This window comes from Vipera berus, assembly GCF_964194415.1.
Source record: "Vipera berus genome assembly, chromosome: 10".
Taxonomy (NCBI): domain Eukaryota; kingdom Metazoa; phylum Chordata; class Lepidosauria; order Squamata; family Viperidae; genus Vipera; species Vipera berus.
The window spans coordinates 4,785,019-4,809,353 of NC_138213.1; the positions used below are offsets into that span (position 1 = coordinate 4,785,019).

The 24,335-nt window shown below is 41.5% G+C and overlaps 1 protein-coding gene across 1 annotated transcript in view; it reads left to right on the forward strand.

Annotated features, from left to right (window-relative positions):
• TOX3 (TOX high mobility group box family member 3) overlaps positions 1–24,335 on the forward strand; it is a 72,828-nt gene that overhangs the window by 691 nt on the left and 47,802 nt on the right. The gene's annotated exons all lie outside the window — the stretch shown is intronic.

The following is a 24,335-nucleotide window of genomic DNA, read 5'->3' on the forward strand; positions in this document are numbered from 1 at the left end:
TCTCTTCTTTCTCCTCCCTCCCTCCCTCTCCTCTCTTTCTTTCTCCTCTCTTTCTCTCCTCTCTCCCTCCCCCCCTCTCTCCCCCTCTCTTCTTTCTTCTCCCTCCCTCCCTCTCCTTCTCCCACTCTCTTTCTCTCTTCTTCTCTCTCCCTCCCACTCTCTCTTCTTTCTCCTCGCTCCCTCCCTCCCTCTCCTCTCTTTTTCCTCTCTTTCTCTCTTCTCTCTCCCTCCCCCCTCTCTCCCCCTCTCTTCTTTCTCCTCCCTCCCTCCCTCTCCTTCTCCCACTCTCTTCTCTCTCTTCATCTTTCTCTCCCCCTGCCCCCCCCTTAATCTTTTGTTCCAGGGGGTGCGTAGTTGTGTTACAGTTCTTGGCTTGGCGTTGGACCACGCTGCTGCTGTGGTTTTTGCCGTAGTTTGGTTTAGCTTCTGGAGGGGGGGTGGCTCTCCTTTGGTTGTAGCTCGAGAGGAGGGGGGGAAAAGATGGTCTCAATCTCACAACTTTGACCGCATCGCTGGTTTTAAAACTAGTTTTTTTAAAAAAAAAAATCAGAACTTTCCCAAGTTTCTTTCTCTTTCCTCGACAGAACTTTCCCCCTCCCATCCTTTTCTCAGTGATTCGCAAATCATCCTTGGTGGTTGTCGTTTCCTATTTCCCATTTCCCTTTTGCAAATGCGACCCCATGTAACTTCCTCCCAGCTCGGTGGAAATAAGTCAAGTTTTCCTTTAGCGCTTACAAAGTCTGGCCCTTGCAGGATGTGGTGGTTTCACTGGTCTTGGGGGTCCTGCTGGTGAAGAAAATAGCCTCATGCATGCCGTATCCAAGTCAGATGTGCATTTTAAAAGATGTGTTCTTCTGTCTCTGGGGGCAAAACTCTGGAACAATTAGCAGTTTGGCTGGTTCTGCGGAAACTACTTTGGACGCAGGAGTTTGGGAGGCAGCTGCTGGGCACGCTTCCTTTTTATTTGGTGGTTTGATTTGTATGGAGATCATCAGACTTGTGCGCGCGTGTGTGTGTGTTAAGGTTGGGTATTTAGATTGCATTACAGTTGTATGGATTACTGCCTGCCTGCCATTTCTCTGCCCCTGTTCTCAACAATAGTCCCACTCCTTTTTCACATTCCTCCACATTTCTTCCTGGTTCAGGATGTTAAAGCAAGGATATGATTCTACCAGCCGAGCACATTTGTGCAGAACTTGATGGGAGTCATTGAATCTTGCATCTAAAATAAAGGCATGAGGGCAAGCCAGAGGAACTCAGGACCACCTTGAACTGAGAAGGAGAAGGAGGTGGCTACCAGATCCTTCGGCTCCTGTCTTCATCAAGAGAAGAACCCCTTTAACACCCTTGGCCAGTCGGAGAAGTTGTAGCACTGCTTAGTTCTATGTCTTATTTATATCTCCCTTTCTTGTCGAAGAGATTACAGATGACAGAATACATGTAATAGCCAGAAGGGACGGATATTCCCTGTGGCTAAATGCATTACACAAAATATGTTTCAACCCTATCTGGTCTGTTTTCACCAGCTGCCAGACAAGAAAAGGAAAAATTTCAAACTTAAAGAAGTACACTGTGACTCATGTTACTCCGTAAAGGACTTGGCTATTTGCACTCGGCTGTGTCAATAGCACATCAAGTTATTAGCGCTGGGCCTTCCTACGCGTATATAAAGATCCCTTTCACAGCGAACTGGTCCCCTTTGCCTCTGTTTGTGCAACCTCAGGGGTGGGGGGGGGCCCTCTCGTGATGCTGCCTAAGATACTGAGAAATTACAGTGCCTTGCAAAAGACTTAACTGATATCTGGGTTTATTGTTAGTGTCAGTTGATAAAGTTTGGGAAAAATGGGAAGCCAGCAAGGAAGGAAAAGATTATTTTTAAAATGTCGGGGAGTGTTTTCAAAAAGTTTCTCAACCATTTAATCCTTTGTGGATGGGGGTTTTTTGGGGGGGGGGGGTGTTTGGTTTTTTTCATTAAGACAGCTCTAATTTCAGATAGGTGTGGTGGGAAGAAATATCTTCAGTACTTTTCTGTGGAGTGACTGGCTTGAGAATATACATATATTTATCAATGGAATTAGAGCTGACAGCTTATTTCGTATCTTTAATAAATGCAGTGTAGCCAAATGCAGTGTGTGTGTGTGTGCACACACGTGCCTTTTCACTAGGCAATCTTGGAACAGCTTTTGAACAAAGCGTTATGTGTATATTCTCCTTGGCAAATGCAACATGGAAAATATCAGCCTGCTGCTGGGTTGATGATATGAAAAGAAAGGGGAGACATAGTTACAAATTAGAGGTTGCAGAAACCACTCTTGAGTTTCAAAGGGTTTTAATAAGCTCTAGACAACTATATGCTGCTGTTCGGTGGTCAACAAATGCATAATGCTGCAATTTAGTTGAGCATGAATTCTCTCTGCTGTTTGCATTAATTCAAGAACTCAAGTTTCTGTTATATATTGCTTTTTATTTATGGTTTGCCTTTTGTCTGGATGCCTCTTATAGGTGATAAAACAATACTGCAGGGTTTTTGTTGTTGTTATCGTTTGGCAACTTTCATGTGGGTACAGTTTCTAAATCAAATGCTTGTGGGGAAGAACCAGTTGTAACCACATTTAAAAATAATTTCCCATACTGTATAGGGCGTATTGCTCGAAGGAAGGTAGAGGGCAGCTGATGGATGTTGTTTCTTAGAATATCCATCTCCCATTTGATCAGCTAGAGCTGTTAACTCATATACTTTTTGTGTGTGTTTAATGAAGAATATTACTTGGACGGGGTTTCTATTGAAAGACAAAAAGGGCAGTTGAAACTGACAGAATAAGAACTTGTTTCCAAATAGTGAATTATCTTCACAGCTAGAACAAGTATAGTGATCTATGTGATTACTGTAGAGTAACATGCCTGAAGACTATGATTATAGACTTCAAACTTTATTTATGCAATTTCAAACAACTGTTAGCAAAAGATTGGTTAGGTCCATCCATCCATCCATCCATCTAATCTAATCTAATCTTGTAAACTCAAACTCAACAATACTTAACAGCAATAGGTAGGCAGAGTGAATTCGTGACTGTTTTTCTTGAATCAGTGACTAATGCTATATAAGTGTGTGTGTTGCGTGGTGTATAAATTGGCTAACATGGATTGGTATCCCTGATGTTCTCTTGTAGTACAATGACCAGGAATGCATAACACATAATTGGTGTTACATGACTAATTATTGCTCACAGAATATAGCATTTAGTCAATTCAGAATATCATGAATTCAGTGGGTTTATCTGGAGCGAATGGCTGGAGGTTATATAATGGCCTCTTCTATCATAAACAATAGAATTGCACCAAGCCATGATTTGAGGAAGATATCATGGCGTGATTGAGGGATAAGGCTAAATCCATGGTTTGCAAAACATTGTGGCTGGATTTCATAGTAAGGCAACCCAAGTCACAAAGGTGCCGTAGACAAAATCCAATCTGCCGCCATTCTGATTTAGTGTGACAATATGACACCCATCTTTCATGTTTACCTCTGCAGCATTCATAGTAGAAACATAAATTATAGCTTTGATAGGTGGATAGGCATTTGCCCAAGATGCCACACCACTTGTGAGAAGAGAAATGGTGCCCTCTTTTGCTCTTTCTGCTGCTTCGTTTTCTTCTTGTGGATAGGGCAGTAATGGCAGTAGCCAGGTTCATAAATCCCTTTGGCCAAGGTATGTGAAACCATGGATTATGGAATGAAAGGAATTGAATGGTTCCATCGGGATTATCCTAGAGAGCTTTTCTGAAGACCTTTTGGCTACTTTCCTGCAGTAGCCAATACTGAATCCATGAGGGCTTGGGTTCTAAACGAGCAAGATGAGATGTACAGTAGGTAGGGAGACAAAATGAAACCCAGCAATGATGGCTTGAGAAGAGGTTTGGAGAGGTTGAATGGTAGCTCAGCAGCAGAAATGCAGTTGGAGACCCTCAACAATCAACAGTGGGCTTCTCGGACCCAACAAGGGGCCTTGTTATGTTTGTTTATTTCATTTGTTTGCTTACTTATTTAAGAACTGTATAGGCCATCCATCTTATCCCAAGTTCCATCACTTCCAGCATTCATGCTGTTCCTCCTTGCTGGGAAATCAGTAGCTGTAGATTTAGCTGTGACAAAGTCTTATTGCCTGGGGTGCATATCCTACCCCAATCTAGATACTTGGCCACAGGTTTAGCCACCTCAATAATCGCTCGTACACCATTTAATTCACAATTTTATTCGTCAGTTGCGCCGCGTGTTTTCCAAATGGCTCACTGCTCTTCTGTTTTACATCCTGGTAGACATTTTATAGGCTGTTTTCGTGAGCTTTCATGCATTCATGGTGTACAGGCAGTCCTTGAGTTACAACACCCAAAATGTGTGTTGTTAAGTGGAATGTTCACTAAGCGAGGTTTGCCTCCATTTTACAACTTTTGTTGCTGCAGTCAAGTGAATCGCTGCAGTTGTTAAATTAGTAACACGGTTGTTAAAGTGAAGTGGGCTTCCCCCCCACTTAATTTTGCTTGCCAGAAGGTCGCAAAAGGGGATCACAGGAGCCCAGGACGCTGCAACCGTCATAAATATGAACCAGTTAAGCATCCGAATGTAAATCACGTGACCCTGGGGATGCTGCAGCGGTCATAAGTGTGAAAAATGGTCATAAGTAAGCCACTATTTTCAGTGCCATAACTTCAAACAATCACTAAATGATCTGTTATAAGTTGAGGACTACCTATATTCTCTTACGCCCTATGAAATAATGACAATTTCCATTGCAAAATAGTTAAAGGCCAGGATAGAGTTCAATAGTACTACAAGTTTATTTCATGCAACCTATACACAAGAATTGGATCTAGAAACTGTCAATGAGAATTGGCGTTAGATAAGAGTCAACAGATTTCAAGTGGGGGCTGGAGTTAGGTCTCTTACAGCAGGGGTCCCCAACTCCCGGTCCATGGACCGCTACTGGGTCACAGCATGCCAGCAACTGGTCCGCACAAACAAGCAAAGCCCCATCCATGGGATGCAGGCAGCACACAAAACCACGCACCCTCTGGTCCATGGAAAATCCTTTCTCCATGGAACTGGTCCTTGGTGCCCAAAAGGTTAGGGACCTCTGTCTTACAGGGTGTGTCTCTGTGTGTGTTTGTTTGTGTGTGTGTGTGTAGAGACTCTAAACTGATGATGCATTTGGCCCCACTCTTGGGCTGGTCATCTCCTACACCAGGGGTGGGCAACCTTGGCTCTTTTATGACTCGTGGACTTCAACTCCCAGAATTCCTGAGCCAGCCATGCTGAGGGAAAAGGGAGAGGTTTCCAAGCAGAGCCATGCTGGCTCAGGAATTCTGGGAGTTGAAGTCCATGAATCATAAAAGAGCCAAGGTTGCCTACCCCGTTTACACAAGAATTTCTCCCTGCTTTATGAGAGACTCAACTCTACCATCCATAGTATGAATTCGTTCATGGTGGATAGATCATAGCATGCAGGTTTTCGTTGACATACAAAGTTACAGAAGTGATTGTCACCAGTCTTTCCACTTAACAATCGTTGCGATGTCCCTGCAGTTGTGTGATGAAAATTCAGTATTTACAGTGGGCTGCAGGGTGCTGGGGTCATGTGGTTGCCATTCCCACACAATGTTTGACAAGCAAAGTCAGTCGGTGAAGGCGTGTTTGCTTAAGGGCGGCAATGTTTCATTTAATTGTGGCAAAAAGGTTGCAAAATCGAGCACAGCTCGCCTTAACAACTTGCCTTGCTTAGCAACAGAAATTTTGGTCAACTCGAGGACTTCCGAAAAGTGAATGAAGCCGGAGGAAAGAAAATTCAGTTGGTGAGCAGGCTTTTAACTAGGTTATTGTTCATTTTGGGGCGTGCTTCATTTTTATTACCATGCCTGCAGCTGGATAGCCGATTGCCTCCGACATGAGCTAAATTGTATGCTAGGGCATGTTTCCTCTGTAAATAGACCTGTTTCAGAGAAGGGAAAAGTAATATAGTTGATGATGGTTCACAAAAGGAAGCATAGCAAATGAGTTTTGCAGCTGCATCATTTAAAACATTCACTACACAAACACTAGAGTTGGGTAAATAGATGGTGGAGATAAAAGGAGCAGATGGCCAACGGGCTTCTTTGCAGATCTTGGAGAGTAAAGGTTGGCCGTGTAGTTGTCCCATACTCACAAGTTTACACTGACTAAGAAAAGAAGCTTAAATCTTTTCCCTTTTCCTTGCTTCATTCATGCAATCTATCTGATTCAGCTCTTCCTGAATCCATAACTAGAACTAATCAAAAAGTAAGAAATATTTTCTAGAAATAGATTTGGATGTAGTGACGGGGGGGGGGAGGGAAGGGGGAAGAGGCAGGGCATTTTTAAACCCTTTCTCTCTGCCTCTTGGGTTTGATAGATTCGGATTTTGTGGAATGGAAATTTCACAGTCACGGGGTTATGTAAAGTGGTCTGCGTTCACTTTTCCTATAAATAAACTTGTTGGTCTTAGATTGAAGTGTTTGGTTAATATGGAAGGGTGCCTAATGGAAAAAAGTGGGTGTAAGGAGATCAAAGGGCAAAGGTTACAGGATCACGATGTGCTTACAGCGGCCATTGTTTTGTTGTTAACCTTTAATCAAACTGCCTTTAGTTGTTCCTAATTGGTCCTGGAAGCAGATTATTTATCCAATTACCTTTTCACTATCCCTTTCAGAAGCTAATGTCCTTGGTATACAAACAACTCTTGACTTGCGGCTATAATTGAGCCCAGAATTTACGTTGCTAAGTGAGACAGTTGTTAAGCGAATTTTTGCCCCATCTTATGACTTTCCTTGCCACATTTGTTGAGTGAACCACGGCAGTTATTAAGCTAGTAACCCGGCTGTTAAGCGAATCTGGCTTCCCCCATTGACTTTGCTTGTCAGAAGGTCGCAAAACGGGATGACGTGATCCCGGGACACTCTATAACCATCATAAATATGAGTCCATTTCCAAGCGTCTGAATTTTGATCACCTTGGGGCCTTGCGGATGCTGCAGTGGTCCGAAGCATGAGAAACGGTCGTAAGTCCCTTTGTTCAGGCCGTTGTAACTTTGAACAGTCACTAACCCAACTGTCGTAAGTCGAGGACTACCTGTGACGAGAGGGCTGGGTAGATTCAGTGACTCTTGAGATGGACACTTGATAGAAGCTTGGTTGGGTCAATCTTGTAGGCAAGCTTCCAATTCTCTGCAGGTGCTTCTGGGCTTACAAACATTCATTTAATGACCGTTCAAAGTTACAATGGCCCTTACGACCAGTCCTCACACTTATGACCATTGCAGCATCCCCACGGTCCCCTGATCAAACTTTGGGTGCTTGACAGCCTGCATGGTTGCTCCATCCCGTAGTTCTGGGGTTTCCACTTGCAAGCTTCCTAGAGACTTTCCGAGGAGCAAAGTCAACAAGGGAAGATGGTTTTTTTTAAGGCTCAAGTGATTCACTTAACTGCAGGATTCACTTAACAACCTTGGCAAAAAAGGTCATAAAATGGGGGCGCAACTCACTTAACAACTGCCTTGCTTAGCAATGGAAATTTGGGGCTCCCTTGTGGCCCGTAAATCCAGGACAACCTGTGTTGAATAATTTCCCTATTCCTGCACATGAAAACATACTATCTTTGGAAGAGTCGTGTAATCGCACAGAAGATTTTTGAGGGGTGGGATGCAATTCTGGGTCCTCAAGATACATGCTAATGCCCCGAATGATGATTTATATTCAGTATTTCCTTGACTGATGTATTCAGGAGGCCCAAACCCAATGGAATTTTACGATTTTATGTAAAAGGTGAATCTAGGAATTACGGTTTGTGTTGCAGGTCCACAGCGAGCGGCCATGCAGGATTGGAGAACGCAGCTTAGAGCATTTTGCAGGAGTTTTATCAGCAGTCAAAATGATGTCGAATTTTCCCCCCCTATAGAATTAGAAATGAAGAAGGCTATGTCCCCCCCTCCCTTCCCCCCCCTTGTGCTTTAAAAGGCTATAATAGAATTTGAGTGGTGCTCAGCCTTTCTTCCTGCACTTTGGCCTTATCCCAATAAGATCAACTGTTAACTAAGAAAGACACCTACAAGTTCTAATATGGTGAGAGGCAGAAATTATATGAGATTAATTTAAAATACGCTAGGGAAAGTGCCAGAAATACAATGTAAACAAGCCACATGGGATTATAGCAGAGGACCGTATAGTTGGCAACTAGAGGTTGGTAACTAGGGATATCTGAGTTGGAAAAGCATACTAGTGACCGATCGTCGGCCTTGTTAAACCAGCAGAACACGGCATAAAACCCAGCATTTGTGGATTTTTTTCCCCAGCCAGGGTCGTCTATACTCAAGACATACACTTCTGTAGTCCAGGTGGTCCTTGTCTTGTAATTATTCATTTAGCAACTGTTCAAATGTACAACAGCCCTGATGATTATGAAAGGGTCTGAATCCACGTACACAATAGTACGTGTTATTTTCTTCCTTGAAGAACCCGTATTCTAGGTGGGCCGTGATGCTAGAGGGTCTTTCGCACTAAGACGTCAGGCAATAAGTAGTCCTTGACTGACAGTTGAGCCACAAATTTCCATCGCTAAGCAGTGGAGTTGTTAAGTAAGACAGTTGTTAAGTTGCCTCCGTCTTATCACGTTGTTAAGCGAATTACGGTGGTTGGGACACTGTGACCCTCATAAATACGAGTCAGTTTGCCAAGCGTCTGAATTTGCATCACGTGACCCTGGGGATGCCGCAACGGTCACTATTTTTCAGTGCCGTTGGAACGTTGAACGCCCAGTAAATAAATTGTTGCAACTTGAGGACTGCCTGTGTTTTCATAGCGGAGAATTACTGATCCAGATTGATGACCTTTAATGGTAGTCCAAGTATGGCTTCCCAGCTTCTAGTGAATCCACCCCTTCCCCCCAATTGCAAAGTTGGAACGTGGCTTAGAAATGAAATAATTCATCTCAGGAGCCGGAAGTAATTCTATTCACCGGCCCGAGATCTATGATTGTCTCTCTGGAGTGGGTTTATAGGGGCCTGTTTTCAAGGAGTGTAAATAAACCTTCCGTTGGCTAATGCGGCAAACGGGTTTTAATACTTCCCTGCAGTTTAAGCTCAGTTCTGATTTACAAGAGGATGGAGCCAGCCTGAGTAGGGGTCATTTTGGCTTTCTAGATTTCTAACAAAACTTTGTTTTTTGGGAAGGAAACCCACACTGGGGAAAATAAATAAATAAATAGAAAGAAGCTCTTCTTTGAAAGAGGCCAGCTGTTCAACATTCTGCCGCTATCTTGAGTCCTTTTATGGTTTTGGCTGATGGAGAACTAATTTGGGGCATTGGCTTTAGTCTAGCAGTTTTTAAAATAAACACTCTTTGCCCTTCTTTCTAGCAATTGAATGGCTTGCGTGTCTTTTGAAAAATATTCAGTGGGCAAGGAAATCCTAAGCAATAGGTTAGTTAGGCTGCCTCACTTCACGAGCTCTGCTGGGTGAATGGTTTTCCCTGTTACCTGCACTAAAATCCCTACCTCATCAGGAGCCCGTATAGGAGTAAAGAATTTAGAAAGAACATGCAAGTAGTCCTCAATGACCACAGCAGGGACCAGAATATTCATTGCTAATATCCATTGTGGAAGTATTTGAGGGGCTGCCACACTGAAAAGGGGGTCATCTTATTTTCCAAAGCACCAAATCACTGCAGTCATTGAGTGAATCTGACAGTTGTTAAGTGAATCCTTTTCCCATTGACTTAGCTAGTAGAAAGCTGGCTGGGAAGGTTACAAATGACGATCACATGACCTCAGGACACTGTGACTGTAGTAAACCCATGCTGGTTGCCAAGCACCCAGTTTTGATCCTGTGACCGTGGGGACGCTGCAACGGTCATAAGTGCAAGGGCACGGGTCGTAAATCACTTTTATCAGTGCCTTGAATGGCCGCTGAATTAATGGCCATAAGTCGAGAACTACCTGTCTTTTCACAGCAAAACTTTTTCTATTTAGAGTAGAGTAGAGTAGAGTAGGAAGGGACCTTGGAGGTCTTCTAGTCCAGCCCACTGCTCATGCAGGAGAACCTATACTGTCTCAGACAGGTGATGGTCTAGCCTTTTCTTAAAAATCTCCAGTGATGGAGCGCCCACGATTTCTGGAGGCAAGCTGTTCCAGTGGTTGATTGTCCTCACTGTTAGGAAGTTTCTCCTTAATTCCAGGTTGTTTCTCTCTTTGATCAGTTCCCATCCATTGTTTCTCGTCCTTCCCTCTGGTGCTTTGGTGAACAACCTGGCCCCCTCTGCCTTGTGGCAGCCCCTCAGATTCTGGAACGCTGCTATCATGTCTCCCCTGTTTCTTCTTTTCTTTAGACTAGCCAAACCCAAGTCCCGCTGCCGTTTGTGCCATGGCAAGGGAGCGCTCCCATAATCTTTATGGAAGCTGTTTGTAAAGATGTATGGAGTTTTTTTACCAGCATGAAGGCTTAGTTATTCATCTGTTCCAAAGAGAATAGCCCCCAGGTTTCCTAGAAACAGAAAGCATTAGATTGCAAAGGTGAGTTAGCACCTACTCCTCATGTAGAAATTACTCTTCTCCTTCAGGTGCTTGATGTTTTGAAGCTTTCCAAAGTCTGAATATTTTAAAGGTATTTTTTTTCTTGCTTCTCCTCTGCTTAAATGTTTAGGTGTTCATGTCCTATGTGGGTTCCCTATTTTTCTTGGCGGCTAGAACAGTTTGCAATAAAAAAATGTAGGTACTGAGTTGGATACCCACTGGTTTGGGTCCTGTCTGTCTGTCTGTCTATCTATCTATCTATCTATCTATCTATCTATCTATCTATCTATCTATCTATCTATCTATCTATCTATCTATCTATCTATCTATCTATCTATCTATCTATCCATCCTTTGAATATTCTATCTATCTATCTATCTATCTATCTATCTATCTATCTATCTATCTATCTATCTATCTATCTATCTGCAAGTTGGGCTTGGACCCCAAATTTTGTTATTGTTCAGCAGTAATATCTAAGGACTGGATTATCCATGGTCCTCAATCTAAATGTGGATTTCCAGGAACCGTCTCGGATGAAATCAATGAAATCTTATAGTATCATCATCAACTATATTTCTATCTCTATATATATCCATCCATCCATCCATCTCTATCTCTATCTCTATCTCTATCTCTATCTCTATCTCTATCTCTATCTCTATCTCTATCTCTATCTATCTATCCATCTATCTATATATATCTATCATCCATCCATCCATCCATCCATCCATCCATCCATCCATGTGACTCCATCTCTGTCTCTGTCTCTCTGTAAAATGTATTGGCTACCCATCTTACCCCAGGATAACTCTGAGCTGTTTACATAAAAGATTGTACAAAGTTTTAAAAGACATAAATAAATTACTACGAAAAGCTAAATACTGCCAACCACCTTCACTGTTAAGTATCATGGTTTTGGCTCAATAGGTTTAAGTGACGTCAACTATAGTAGATTGTATGAGCCCACCTGGTTGTGAATAAACCATGATTAAGCAAACCAAGCTTATGTGCAAGGACAGGGTGGTCGTGGTCGTCAATCAGATTCTTACAGCCTTCCTAATTGGTATCTTTTATAGGTTTACCCTTCATGAATTTGTTTAACCACCCCCTTTAAGGTCTTCTAAAGTTGGTGATCATAGTGAAATCTCGGACTTTTGGGTTCCATAAGTAAACTGCAACCTGTGTAGAAAACGTACTTTGGTTTTTTAGTCTGTTGTGAAACTTCCGCCGAACATCTTCCCTGAACAACCTCAGATTAAGCTCTTTTCCAGACAGCTGGAAAACTCTTCATTTGTTAATTTCTCCAGAATGTGCATAATTACAGAAAAGTAGGCAAACTCTCCTGGCAGGAAGTCACTCTGATAAAAAAAAGTCAAAAACAGCTGTTAACAGCACATTGTACATTTTATTCCTAATGGACTATTGTTTTTATGGATTCTTGAGGAAAAAGTATCAGTTTTGATTGCCACTTCGACCACCATCTATCTATCTGTCTATTTATTAAGCTTATATGTTTTTCTGGCTCTGGTATAGCCATTTGAAGATGGGAAAAGGTCTTGGAAGATGTATAGAAAGGCATCATGGTAAAGCCTGTTTTCTTTCAATCCCTTCCTTTTAATCGACGGGATTCCTAATTAGCTCCCTTCCTAATAAACTCAACAGCCACCTACTGTGTTGATATTTTCCCTGAGCGATCCACCCTCTTTCTAATAACCTATCTTTGGCTACAAGAATTGATCAACCTGTATACGTTAACCTTTAGGGATCCAACGGTTTGCATTCTTCTCTTGTGGGAACTGTTTACTTGTTCCCACAATTCCTATTTTTAACTGTGGTTAATTCTCTCCTCTTTGTCCAGGGCCCTTAAATCTGTTAAGGAATTTTTGGTGAGGGACTGCATCAGAAACTTTCTGGTGTCTAAGTAAATTGTGCAAGCATCTCTACCATGATTTTTGTTGGCCCAAAGAACGCCAGCTTAGCCAGACTTTCTTTCCCAAAGTCAAACATATCCTCCTTCCAAAGTATTTTGTCTTTCCGCTGTTGGATAGCTTTCACTTTAATGTTGATTTCTAGCAGTTTATCAAGGAAATAAGTTGATCAACCTGTTTTTGTGGAGCTCTGAGAAAATTAGTGCCACAATGGGTATTTGTTACCCTCTTTTTAATGCATATTGTTGGCCTCACTCTGTATCTGTAAAAAGGATTATTAACAGTTTCCTTCCATAACTGAAAGTCAGTTTGAATCCGGAGTCTCAGTCTTGGTCCCTTAAGCACTATACCAACCTGGCTTTATTCAGCAGTTAATCACACGGTTGTCTGTCAACTGCAGTTTGCACAATTCTGTTGTAGGGTTGGTTTCCCCCTCCCCCTTTTTATTAAAACAATGTCAGAACATTTTCATTGAGCTGCTTTTGTTAAACAGTTAAGGGTGCTAGGTATGCCTAGCCCAGTGATGGCGAACCTTTTAGAGACTGAATGCCCAAACTGCAACCCAAAACCCACTTATATATCATCGGGTGCCGGGTGGGCGTGGCCCATTGGGTGGGCGTGGCTGCAGTGGTAATGGCAGACTGGGTGGGACTAAAAAGTTCAATCAATTCCAACTTTACGAGATCTTTTTTTTCCCCACGAGAAGTTGAAATTGACTGATTGAACCTTTTTTTTTCTTGCACATGGTGGCGGCCTAAAGCGAAAAGCTTTTATAAAACCCAGCTGAAGGCCTAGGACTGGGGCGACGGCGCGCGTGCCCACAGAGAGGGCTCTGCGTGCCACAGTTTCACCACCACAGGCCTAGTCTATTGACAAGGATTGAGAGGGCAGGATAGCTACCTTCCCCTACTTGGGGATCTGTCACAGAAAAGAGGAGGTCGACTTATTCTCCAAAATTCTGAGGGCAGGAGAGGAAATAATGGTTGGAAGCTTGCTAAAGAGAGATCCAGCCTAGAAGAAAGGAGAAATTTTCTGACAGAAAAATTAACCAGTTACCTCCAGAAGCTGTGAGTGCTCCGTCACTTAAAGTTTTCAGGAAAAAGACTGGACAGCCATTTGACTGGGATGGCATAAAGCCTCCTATCTTGAGCACGGGGTTGAGCTAGAAGACCTCCGAGTTCCCTTTCAGCCCTATGGTTCTTTGTTCTATGACTTTGACATCATGGACGATCGGTTACTGTATATGCTGGTGATACTTTTTGATGATAAAGCCTAGGGCTCAACCAATTAACAGATTAATTCACTGAACATGGCAGTTAAAGCCAGGAGCCTCCTGTTTGCGAAAACGGATCAAACAATGGCAGACCAAATATTTGCTTGGAGCACTACGTTCATCCAAGACTTTTTGTTATTTTTACAGCAACCTCACAAAATAAGCAAACTCTCTGGAGGCTTTTAAGTACCCTTTCCAAGCTTCTATCAATCCCCGGTGCTCCAAGCAAAACTTAAATAGTTTTTCTTTTTATGCAGTAACAATTTACTGGTACTTTCCCCGCATGTTTTATGTCTTCACGCTGTTAACCTTTTCATAAAGTTTGAGGAGCACTCAGAAGCGTTTGTAGGAGCCTATAATGAACTATTCTAATATCATCTGAATTGTACATCAACGGGAGCCTCTGTATTTATCCTTTGTCATCTTGCTAGAATATTTGATTTTCCTTATGTGGGCTAAAGAGAGAGCCTACTTCAAGGATGGGCTTACAAAATCTTCCTTGGGTGTAATTATTTGAATGATGAAATCCACAGTTAGAGCCCAACGTGAGGTATACAGAATTAGGATTAAATAGATCCGGAGCTCAAAAATATGTTTTCAGTTCGAAGACGTCTTTAAAAAAAAAAACCAACCCTACACTTCTCAAACTTTTTTTGCATTCTGTTCAGCAATATAATTGAGGAGGAGGGAAAAGATGGACAGATTTCTAGTTACAGGTCAGAACTAAATCTATTGGTAACTGAAGATCTACCTTCTGGCCAATTCTGGAGCGATGAGAAAGATTTTGACAAATGTTTCAGAGTTCCCTTGAAATGGATGAAGGGCTGCAAAAGTTGGTGGAGTTAGCAAAGATGGCTAAAGTGACTGCTTTGATGAAAGAAAAGAAGATAATTTTGTTTCTTCTCTGGAATCTCTCCTGGACTTGGTGCTGGAGGTGGGGAAAAAATGAAACTTTGTTTTTGCTGATTAGATAGGTTTGTCGTTATAGACATGGCTAGTATATATTGTTACGTAAAAGTAAAAAGTTGAGGTTTTATGATATTACCTTATTCCCCCAAAAGGAGTCAAAAGTCAATGCTTTTCCTTTCCTTTTCCCCTTTCCCCTACACTTTTTCCTTCTCCCCTTTTCCTCCCCTGTTTTCCCACTATCTTCATTTTTCTTTGTATTTCTGTATTTCATATTTTGATAAACTAATGAAAATATTTGAACCGGACCATGTTTCAGAGCTCCGTGTCCCTGATTTCCCCACAGTTTAAACAGAAATAGGTAGCAGGACTAACCTTGGCTCATCTGAAAAAAAAAACAAACAAACTATGATATGTGCTTGAATAGACAAGCAGGAAATAGCAGAACTGTAAACTAGACAGGAAAGTCAAAAAATGTCTTGAAGGAAGACAGTAGCAGTTGATTCCCATGTTGTGACCAAGAAGACTGCAGATTATGTCTGTGTAATTGCCAAGATTCAAACTCAAACTCAAGGGAGACATGACTTTTACTTAAACCAATGTTCCTGCACATGAAGCATATGCAGTATTGTAGTGACCTTTCAGCTGGGTTCACACCTCATTCTAAACCATGGTTTGTTAAATAAATAACATTAAGCAATAACTTGGGAGTTTGAAAATGTCAGCAGCATGGGACGGATGCATCTTGTCATAGCATAATGTATGTCAACTGAGTGGAGTAGCTGAGAGTCCTTTTCATACTACGTGCTCTATAGCCAGTTTGGTGTAATGTGGTTACGGTGCTAGCTTAGAAACTAGGAGAAGATGAGCTGTAATTCTAATCCCACCTTAGGCATGATAGCCAACTGAGTGATTCTGGGCCAATCACCTGGAGATTATGAGTTCTTGTCCCACCTTAGGCATGAAAGCTGGCTAGTGACTTTGGGCCAGTCAACTAGGAGACAGTGAGTTATAGTGCCGCCTTAGGCACAAAAGCTAACTGGGTGAACCAATCACCAGGAGACAGTGAGTTCTAGTCCTGCCTTAGGCAGGAAAAGTGGCCAGGTGACTTTGGGCCAGTCACCTGGAGATGGTGAGTTCTAGTCTCACCTTAGGCATGAAAGTCAGCTGGAGGACTTTGAGTCAGCCACACTTCTTCAACTTAACTCACCTCACAGGGTTGTTGTGGGAAAAACAGCAGGGGAAAGGAGTATTATGATTGCTTGCTGCCTTGAGTTGCTTATCAAGTAATAAACATGGGACAAAAAGTTTCCAACTAATAACCCAATAGAATGCAGTGACATTAAAAATGTGAAACCTGTAAAGTACCATGTCACTCCGTAGCTTTTCTCTACACGGGGAAATAACTTCCATTAAAAAATGATTCCTCTTGATAGGACGTCCGATGGTTGGAAATATTTTGCTGTGAAGCTTTAGTGAACAACTCTGTTGTTTACATGACACCTTTCTCAGTTCTAGTGCAATCCATCATTGCAAGCTCTTTGGCTTCCTCATCCAGAATGGAACCATGGAACCTGGTTAAAAAAAATGGGCTGCTACCTTCATGGGGTTGGTTTTTCCCTCCTCCCTTTTCTCCCCCTTCTTCTCCTGAAGGTTTTGTGGTAGTTCCCCTCCTTTCATTCTTCCAATAGTCAGAGGAAATTAGTTAGGCTGGGGGGTGGTGAATAGCACAAAGTCACCCAGTGAATCTTCCCATCAATGGGGATTTAAATTTCCTTTGTTCCTGCTCTGGACCTCTTAAGCACCCCATTACTTATAAATGGAAAGCTGAATAAGAGGAAGGGTTTATGAAGTATGTCAGCTGGGAAATGTAAACCAGGGGCTGGGTAAAGTAATCTGTGAATAATAAATGTTTATGGAAGAAGACTTCTGCTGGGTTCTCAACTTAAGTCATCTCACAGATATAAAATGGGTTAGACTTTGCAGTGGGGATGAATTAGGCACACACAAGGCTTGTGTTACCTTACATCTGCTGTTACCTTGTGCTCATTTGTCTTCTGTCTCTGCAATTTCAATAGTGCAGCCAAAAATAAGAGAGAAAAGAAATAGGAATAGAATCCCTCGAGGGAGTTGACGTTCTGCTTATTTTCAAAACTAGTTATGGTATGACTAAGCTCTTTTAAAAATTTACTCGATTGTGTTGCAATCGCAGAACTTTAAACAAAGAGCCTTCGTTTCAAACGGGCTTAAATTACCTTATCAAAACAGGCTCCAAGGACGGCATTGTATGGACAGAGGGCGTTTTATTAATTCAGTTTGTCTCAAAATAACATTTAAACTGCACCATGTTCCTTGCCTTTTAAGGGACTTAAGTGTTTATACAGGACGGTGCGTCTTTTAAAAGGGGGTTTGCACATTTCAACAAAGTTTGCATCGTGTAACTTGAAGGAGGAGATACTTTCAGAGATGGCTTCTTCAGAAATCCTTTGCGGTTACAGTTTCGTACCACAACACAATTACCACAATAGGAAGCACTATTTTCCTCTTACATTTTTGTTGCATGTAATTAGATGTCCGTCCTAGTTCATTTTAGGGGGCATGTGTGGGGTGCAGTCCTAGAGTCTTTGGTAGGACTGTGTTAACCGTAACTTTCAGACTTGAGCTGCTGTATTTATAAAACTGTCCCAGCGGCGATAGCAGAACTGCCATTTTTGTTACAAGCACTACTGGAAGAAAATCTGTTGCCATATATAAAGTAAACAAATGGCAGTTCTCTCTCTTATATCTGAGTTATTAACAACTACTGGTAGGGTTCTTACATCAAGAAATGAGGAATGAGGGTCTGTTCAAAATATTCTCTCCCCCACCCCCGTTCAGTTGTTTTTTGGTCAATTCAAATTCCAGTTCATTTGCATTTATTTATTTTTGCAACTTTCTGAAAATTTCATTGGAATTTTTTTTAAAAAATTTTTTTTGGGAACGCACTATGTCCATAGGTCATCATTATGTTATCTGGGTATGTCAACTTTTAAGAGTGACTCAAGTAAAAGCAAGCTAGGAATCACAAGTAGTTTGAAAATGGAACTGGCTAGTTAAATGATGAGCAGAGTTTAAGGGGTCAAGCTTTACAGCAAAGAAAGGTTTTATAGAAAAAGTGCTTTTTCGGTTACGGCTTGAAGGAGGAGATGGACTAGAACAGGCGTAGGCAACCTTGGCTCTTTTATGACTCATGGACTTCAACTCCCAGAATTCCTGAGTCAGCTATGCTGACTCAGGAATTCTGGGAGTTGAAGTCCATGAGTCATAAAAGAGCCGAGGTTGCCTACCCCTGGACTATAACGTAGATTAATATATTTTTTAAAAAATAAAAATCATTCGAAGCACCAGAACACTAAGAAAGGAGAAATATAGTTGTCTGAGATAAATTTAATCAGTGAAATAACTCCTAGATTATAAATCTGAGGGTAAGATCTGTTTTACCATTGATTGTCATAAGCCATTTTGACAGAGTGATTGGTTTGACTGATTGATTGATCAAGTAGGTTTTGACCCTTGGCAACCACTTCGATTTTCTCCATGACAATCCATTCCTGACATGCTCTTTCAGATCTTCCAGTGGTGCCTTCATCACTACTGTAACTAAGTCCATTTATTTTTTGCTATTGATCATCTTCTCTTTTCCTTCCACATTTCTTAGCCTCACAGCCTTCTCCAGAGCGTTGGGTCTTTGCAGAAGATGTCTGAAGTGGGACACCAATAAAGGAGAATCCTTGTAGCTCAGGGTTGGAATGAGGGGATCCCTGGTGCTCTCTGAGCTTCATTGCTTTCTTTCTTGATGATGTTTCATGATCCAACTAGGCAACATCGTCGGTGCTAGAAGGGAGTGGGGTTTGTGAGGAGGAGGAGGAGGAGGAGGTGGTGGTGGAGGACTGTTGCATCCTTGGTGCTCTCTGAGCCTGGTGGTTTTCTTGCAGATATCTCACTACCCAAACTAGGTAATATCATCAGTGTTAGTAAGGGGTGGGCTTTGCTCTGTTTATATTCTACTGGCTTACCCTGTAAGTGGTAGTGGGGTGGTCTTAGAGATTCTTTGGTTAGGCTGTTTACTGTTAGCTTGTTTGGCAGTTCCCTGATTGGGGAATGGCATGGGTCCGGAATACCTCGGGGACCACCTGCTGCCGGCGTCGACTCCCCTCCGCCCCGTGCGTTCCCACAGAGAGGGCCTCCTCAGGGTGCCTCCAGTCAGAGAATGTCGGCTGGTGGCCCCCAGGGGGAGGGCCTTCTCTGTGGGCGCTCCGGCTTTGTGGAACCAGCTGCCGGCAGAGCTCCGGATGGCACCGGATCTCCGCTCCTTCCGGCGCGGGTTAAAGACCCATTTATTTGAACAAGCTGGCCTGGCCTGATGGGGAATCACTTAGGGTTTTAATATTTATATATATATTTTTATTGTTTTTATTGTGGGCAATAATTTAATTCTTTTTTAACTTTTGTACTTTTGTAGTTTTAAGATATGCCCTGTTCACCGCCCTGAGTCCTTCGGGAGAAGGGCGGTATAAAAATTTAATAAATAATAATAATAATAGTATTGTTAACTTCTTGATTGTTGATCTGATCCTAAACCTGGAGTTAATCTGTGTTCATCTGGGTACTGATTGCTAGTGGGAAGTACCGTATTTTGGTCTTGTTCCCTTTTTGGCACATTGATTGTCTCTTTTGCATAGTACGTAGACATTGTTTATGCCTCTGTGTCTATTGATGGCTAATTGGTCAGAGTGCCAAGTTTCTAGAAATTCCCTAGCAATTTTTGGACTTGGCTTGGTCTAGGATAGTCCTGGTTTCTCAGTTGATGCTCACAGTTTCGAAGTGGGACAACTTAAACCTGGTCATTTGTTCCTTGAGTGAAAACTCTGGGTTGATCGATGTGGTGATCCATCAGTTTGTTTTCTTGGCTGTTTGTAGTATTCTCAAGAGTCTTCTCCATCGCCAAAGTTCAAAGATGTCAGTGCTCTTACTATTCTATTTCTTCAAAGTCCAACCTCACTTCCATAGTGTATCACAGGGAATGCCGTGCCTTACACGATTCTGATATTTGTAGATATAGACACGTCGTGGTAGTTATATATTGGTTTCTCAGTGTGCCACATAATTTTTTTGGTAGTCTTTGATGCTTACTGAACTCTTGAAAGGATGGGCTTGCCAAAATTGTAAGGAAGTGTTCTATCCAGTGACTTCTCTACACGAAATGTTGTTTTGAATCAGGCAGTGGTTTGGCAAGCTCTTCAAACACAACACTTTGAAGAGTGCTTGAAAAGTATAAATAAGTAGTATAAGAACTTTATATTTTCTTAAGTTCTGAGGTTTGCTTTGCACAGTTTTCCCACACAAGGATAACTTTTGTTTCAGAATCTATATTATTAATAGAATATGTGCAACACAGAGCAAATGTTATCTTCTGCCTTTATTGTATTATTTTTGGCATAGCAGCCAAAAAATTGCAATTTTTTTTTTGTTAACCACATTCTTGCATTCAGGTTTTTTTTAATGCTAGCCTGCTAGGAAATTTTAGGATATGCTTTTAATTTTTTTTTAGTCAAAGTTAAAAAGACAATATCTGTACAAAAGTAGTAATAATAATCCCATCTATCTGCGTAGTTTTCTTCAGAAATGACTGAATTTTAGGGAATCCAGGTTCAAAAGGATATTATTCTATGTTGCAAGAAAACTGCAAATCCTGTTTCCCATATATTAACTTATGTGATTGAATCTGTTACTGAAAAATTGTAGGTGATACAATAGTTTTGAATCTTTCTCGCTGATACATAGCTTGTGCTGGTTTCTGCCTATTATGACAATCTTGGCTACAGTAAGAATGTATTTGGTTACTTGACTAGCTTTGGGTGTTTGAGAAAAGTACTACAACTTTGGCTGTATCAATATGTTGCACTAACCTTAATGTTCTTTGTTTAATATGATGTGTGAACCCAGACAGCTTTGGCTTCTTCAGCAGCTGAACAATGATTTAGCCTGTTGTATAAAAAATCCTATCTAAATCAAAACTCAGGTTCTGAATTCACGTCGTGCCTTTAGGTTGTCCTTGACTAATGGCCATAATGGACCCTGCCATTTTGGTGGCTGTCGTTAAGCTACCACTGTGGTTGTTAAGCAAATCAATGGGTGTAGTTTTGCTGAAACTGCCAGTTTTCAGCAATACCACTGTAAACATGGACATGTAACCATGGGATTCTGCAACCAGGTGTAAATGCTGCCCAGTTGCCAACTGCCTGAAGTTCAGTTATATGACTGCAGCATCGGAACTTTGAATGGTTTTGCTAAATGACCTGTAAATTGAGGACTACTTATATTCCCATTTGGCCATCAGGATGTGTAAGATGCGTCCCTTATGCAGAAGAGATGTAGGAAGACTAAAGATGCTGAATCAGATTGTTGATAGCATCAACTTCAAGATTCTGTTCCATAGAAGAATCATACTCTTTGAATTAATGAAATTATATTGATTGAGTGTGATTGACTGTGTGCTGTCAAATTGGTGACAACTCTTCATGACAACTAGATAGACCTTCTCTGGGATATAATTGTTGTATGTTGGGTGTGACGGACATCTAAACTTAGGGTTAACACGATAGTTTAAAAATCCATATCAAATCTTGAATGCTAATTCCGTGGATGACAAAAAAGGCATGCAAAATTTAAGATTTATGTCTTGGTTAATCATAATACACCATTTCTTCAGGATGAGGAAAAATAAAATACGATATCTATGCTATAAATGAATTTAATGAACTGGAAAGACTGACATTTTCACAGTAACCGTCACGCTTCATTTCATGAAGTAGTTAAATATTGATGATGTATTAAAATGCTAGTTCGGCTGTAAATGGCAGAATAGTTTACAAAATAAGGATTTTGGCGATTCCTTCCCCCTTTCCTCATGCTAAAAAATTGATGAAATAAGAAAATAATAAGGCTTGAGTGATCCTTTAATATACCCTAAGGAATGTGTTGTAATAACATTGTAGTTGGCAGACAAATTCTGAAAATTAAGGAAAATAAGTTAAGACGTGCCAAAGGAATGTTTAATGTCAAATTAATAATACTTAAAGTAATAAACATTTTCACAGTTGGTTTCCTTCATGGTGATTGTGCAATGTTAATCTTTGATATTAGGATGGAGGCTTGGAGATTACATTCTCCAGTTACAAAATGAAGAAGTTTCCTACGTAATCCCCATGAAAGTGATGGAAAAGAACATAATGTAATAATAACCTGTTCTTGATTTCAACAAAATATTATAGACAGACATAGTTACAAGAAGAAATTTTATATTACTGTTTTGAGAGCTATGTAAACCAAGTTAAGGCTGCCAGAAAAAAAAAATACAGGCTACAGTCCACTGGAAGCATCTCTTCTGCAAAATTAATTGAAATTAAGATAGATAGTTATTGTTTATTCAGATTTCATTTAATCGAGTGCAAACATATATTCGAGAGCTTTGTCTGAAATGGTATAGGCCAGGGTTTTCTGCCTGAGTAGGGGGTTGGACTAGAAGTCCTCCAAAATCCCTCCCAACTCTTGTTATTGTTGTTGTTATTTTATTATTATTATTATTCATTGCACAGTCAGCCAGATGTTCAGACTGGGTTTGTTATTTTTGTTTACCTATCGAGTCCTTATCAAGGACCTGGGATAGGGAGATATGGATGTATTATTATGATTGTTGTTGTTGTTGTTGTTGTTAAAGATTTAATCTTCTAATTAAATTCACAGTCTGGGACTGGTAAATACTTAACAGCTCAAATCCTAACCAAGGACCTAAGAGCTGTTAAGGTAGGGTCTGAGTATAAAGGCAATTCCGAGCATGGTGGGGTTTTTCTTGCAAAATCAGGACATCCAGGTCTAATAAGTTCAACATTTCCACATATCTAGGTAGCCCTTTGGGTATTGCTCCAAGGGCTCCTGTTACTATTGGTACAACCTTTGCTTTTTTCCTCCACAGTCGCTCAACTTCAATTTGCAAATCACCCTATTTTGTTGTTTTTTCTTTTCCACAATAGTGATGTCCTCCTCTTCCTCCTCCTCCTCCTTTCTTCCTCCTCCTCATCTTCCTCCTTCTCCTTCCTCCTCCTCCTCCTGAAATGTGACCCCCAAATCCCCTTTTTACAACCAATTTCCCACTGATAAAAACAACTATTTAGGATTGTGGAGGCATCTCAGTTCAGAGAAGAAAATGGACGATTTACAGATGCACTCATGAGGAATACCTTAAAGCAGAGGTGTCACAGTGCCCAATCAGAGAGAAGAATTCACAAGCTTGTAACTTTCTCCCATTGATTCTTTCTAGCAGCTGGTCTCTAAGTCATTCCGCTTGTGATTCAAAAGATAGTCAATGGTTATTCGGTGGTAGAGGAACCCGCATTTGTATGCACAAGTTCCCAGGTTAAGCCCATGGCATTCACAGTGGAAAGAATCTTAAGTAGAACGTCTGGGAAGATTTCAGTCTTGAGACCAGGATTGTATTGGAGGGACAAAACACCCGGTCCTTTTATTACCCAGGACAATGACATCAGCTGCACAGCTTCTCAGAGTATATGGTATTGGTGTGTATTTTCCCAGCAACCATCTATTGTTGTGAAGTAGGCCTGCTTAATGCAAGCATTTCGAGGTGGCTTGATCCTGAATGAACCATTCGCCCATTAGTTTTAAAGCAGACCTCCTTGTGGAATGAGAACTTCTAAAGTTGAACCTTGTTGACTCCTCTTCCATTCCTTTGCCATCCAGTCTTTTTTTAAAAAAAAATGTCTTGAAAGGACAGGTGGTCCTTGGCTTACAACAGTTCACTTAGTGACCGTTTCAAATTAACAATGGCATGGGAAAAAGTGACTTATGAACAACTGCAATGACCGTTGCAGCATCCTCATAGCCATGGAATCAAAATTCAAGGGCTTGGCAACTGGCTCGTATTTATGATGCTTGCCATGTCCCAGGGTCATGTGATCAACTTTTGCAACCTTCTGACAAGTCAACGGGGGGGAAGCCAGATTCCCTTAATAACTGTGTTCCTAACTTAACAACTGCATTTTTTCCCCACCTCGAGCACAAAGCCCAGAAGCGGTTTCCAAGTAGAAGCAAAAGTAATTGTGGTTTTTTCCCCCCTTTAATCAAAGCAGTCAGTTTAGCCATCTCTGCTAACTCCATCAACCTTTGCAGCCATTCATCCATTTGGGGAATCAAAGCGTACTTCCATTTTTATATAGCCGTGGCCCATTCTAGGGCATGGTGCTTATCTCCATTTCTAGCCGAGGAAGCCAGTGTTGTCTGAAGCCAGTTTCCGTGGTCATGTGCCCAGCTTGATTTCTATGCCGAGGTGCATGGAATGCTGTTACCTTCCCACCGAAATGGTACCTATTAATCTACTTGCATTTGCATGCTTTTGAACTGCCCGGTGGGCAGGAGCTGGAGCAAGGAACAGGAGCTCACCCTGTCGCACACACTCGGGCCTCAAACTTGGGTTGTCAGCTTTCCAGCTGACAAGCTAAGAGTCTTTAATGGCTGAGCCATTGCTCCTCTTGAATTGATATACAATAGCGTAATTTGCAGTGAGGGTGAAAACAGTGTTCTGACTGCTGAGAAGGTGTAT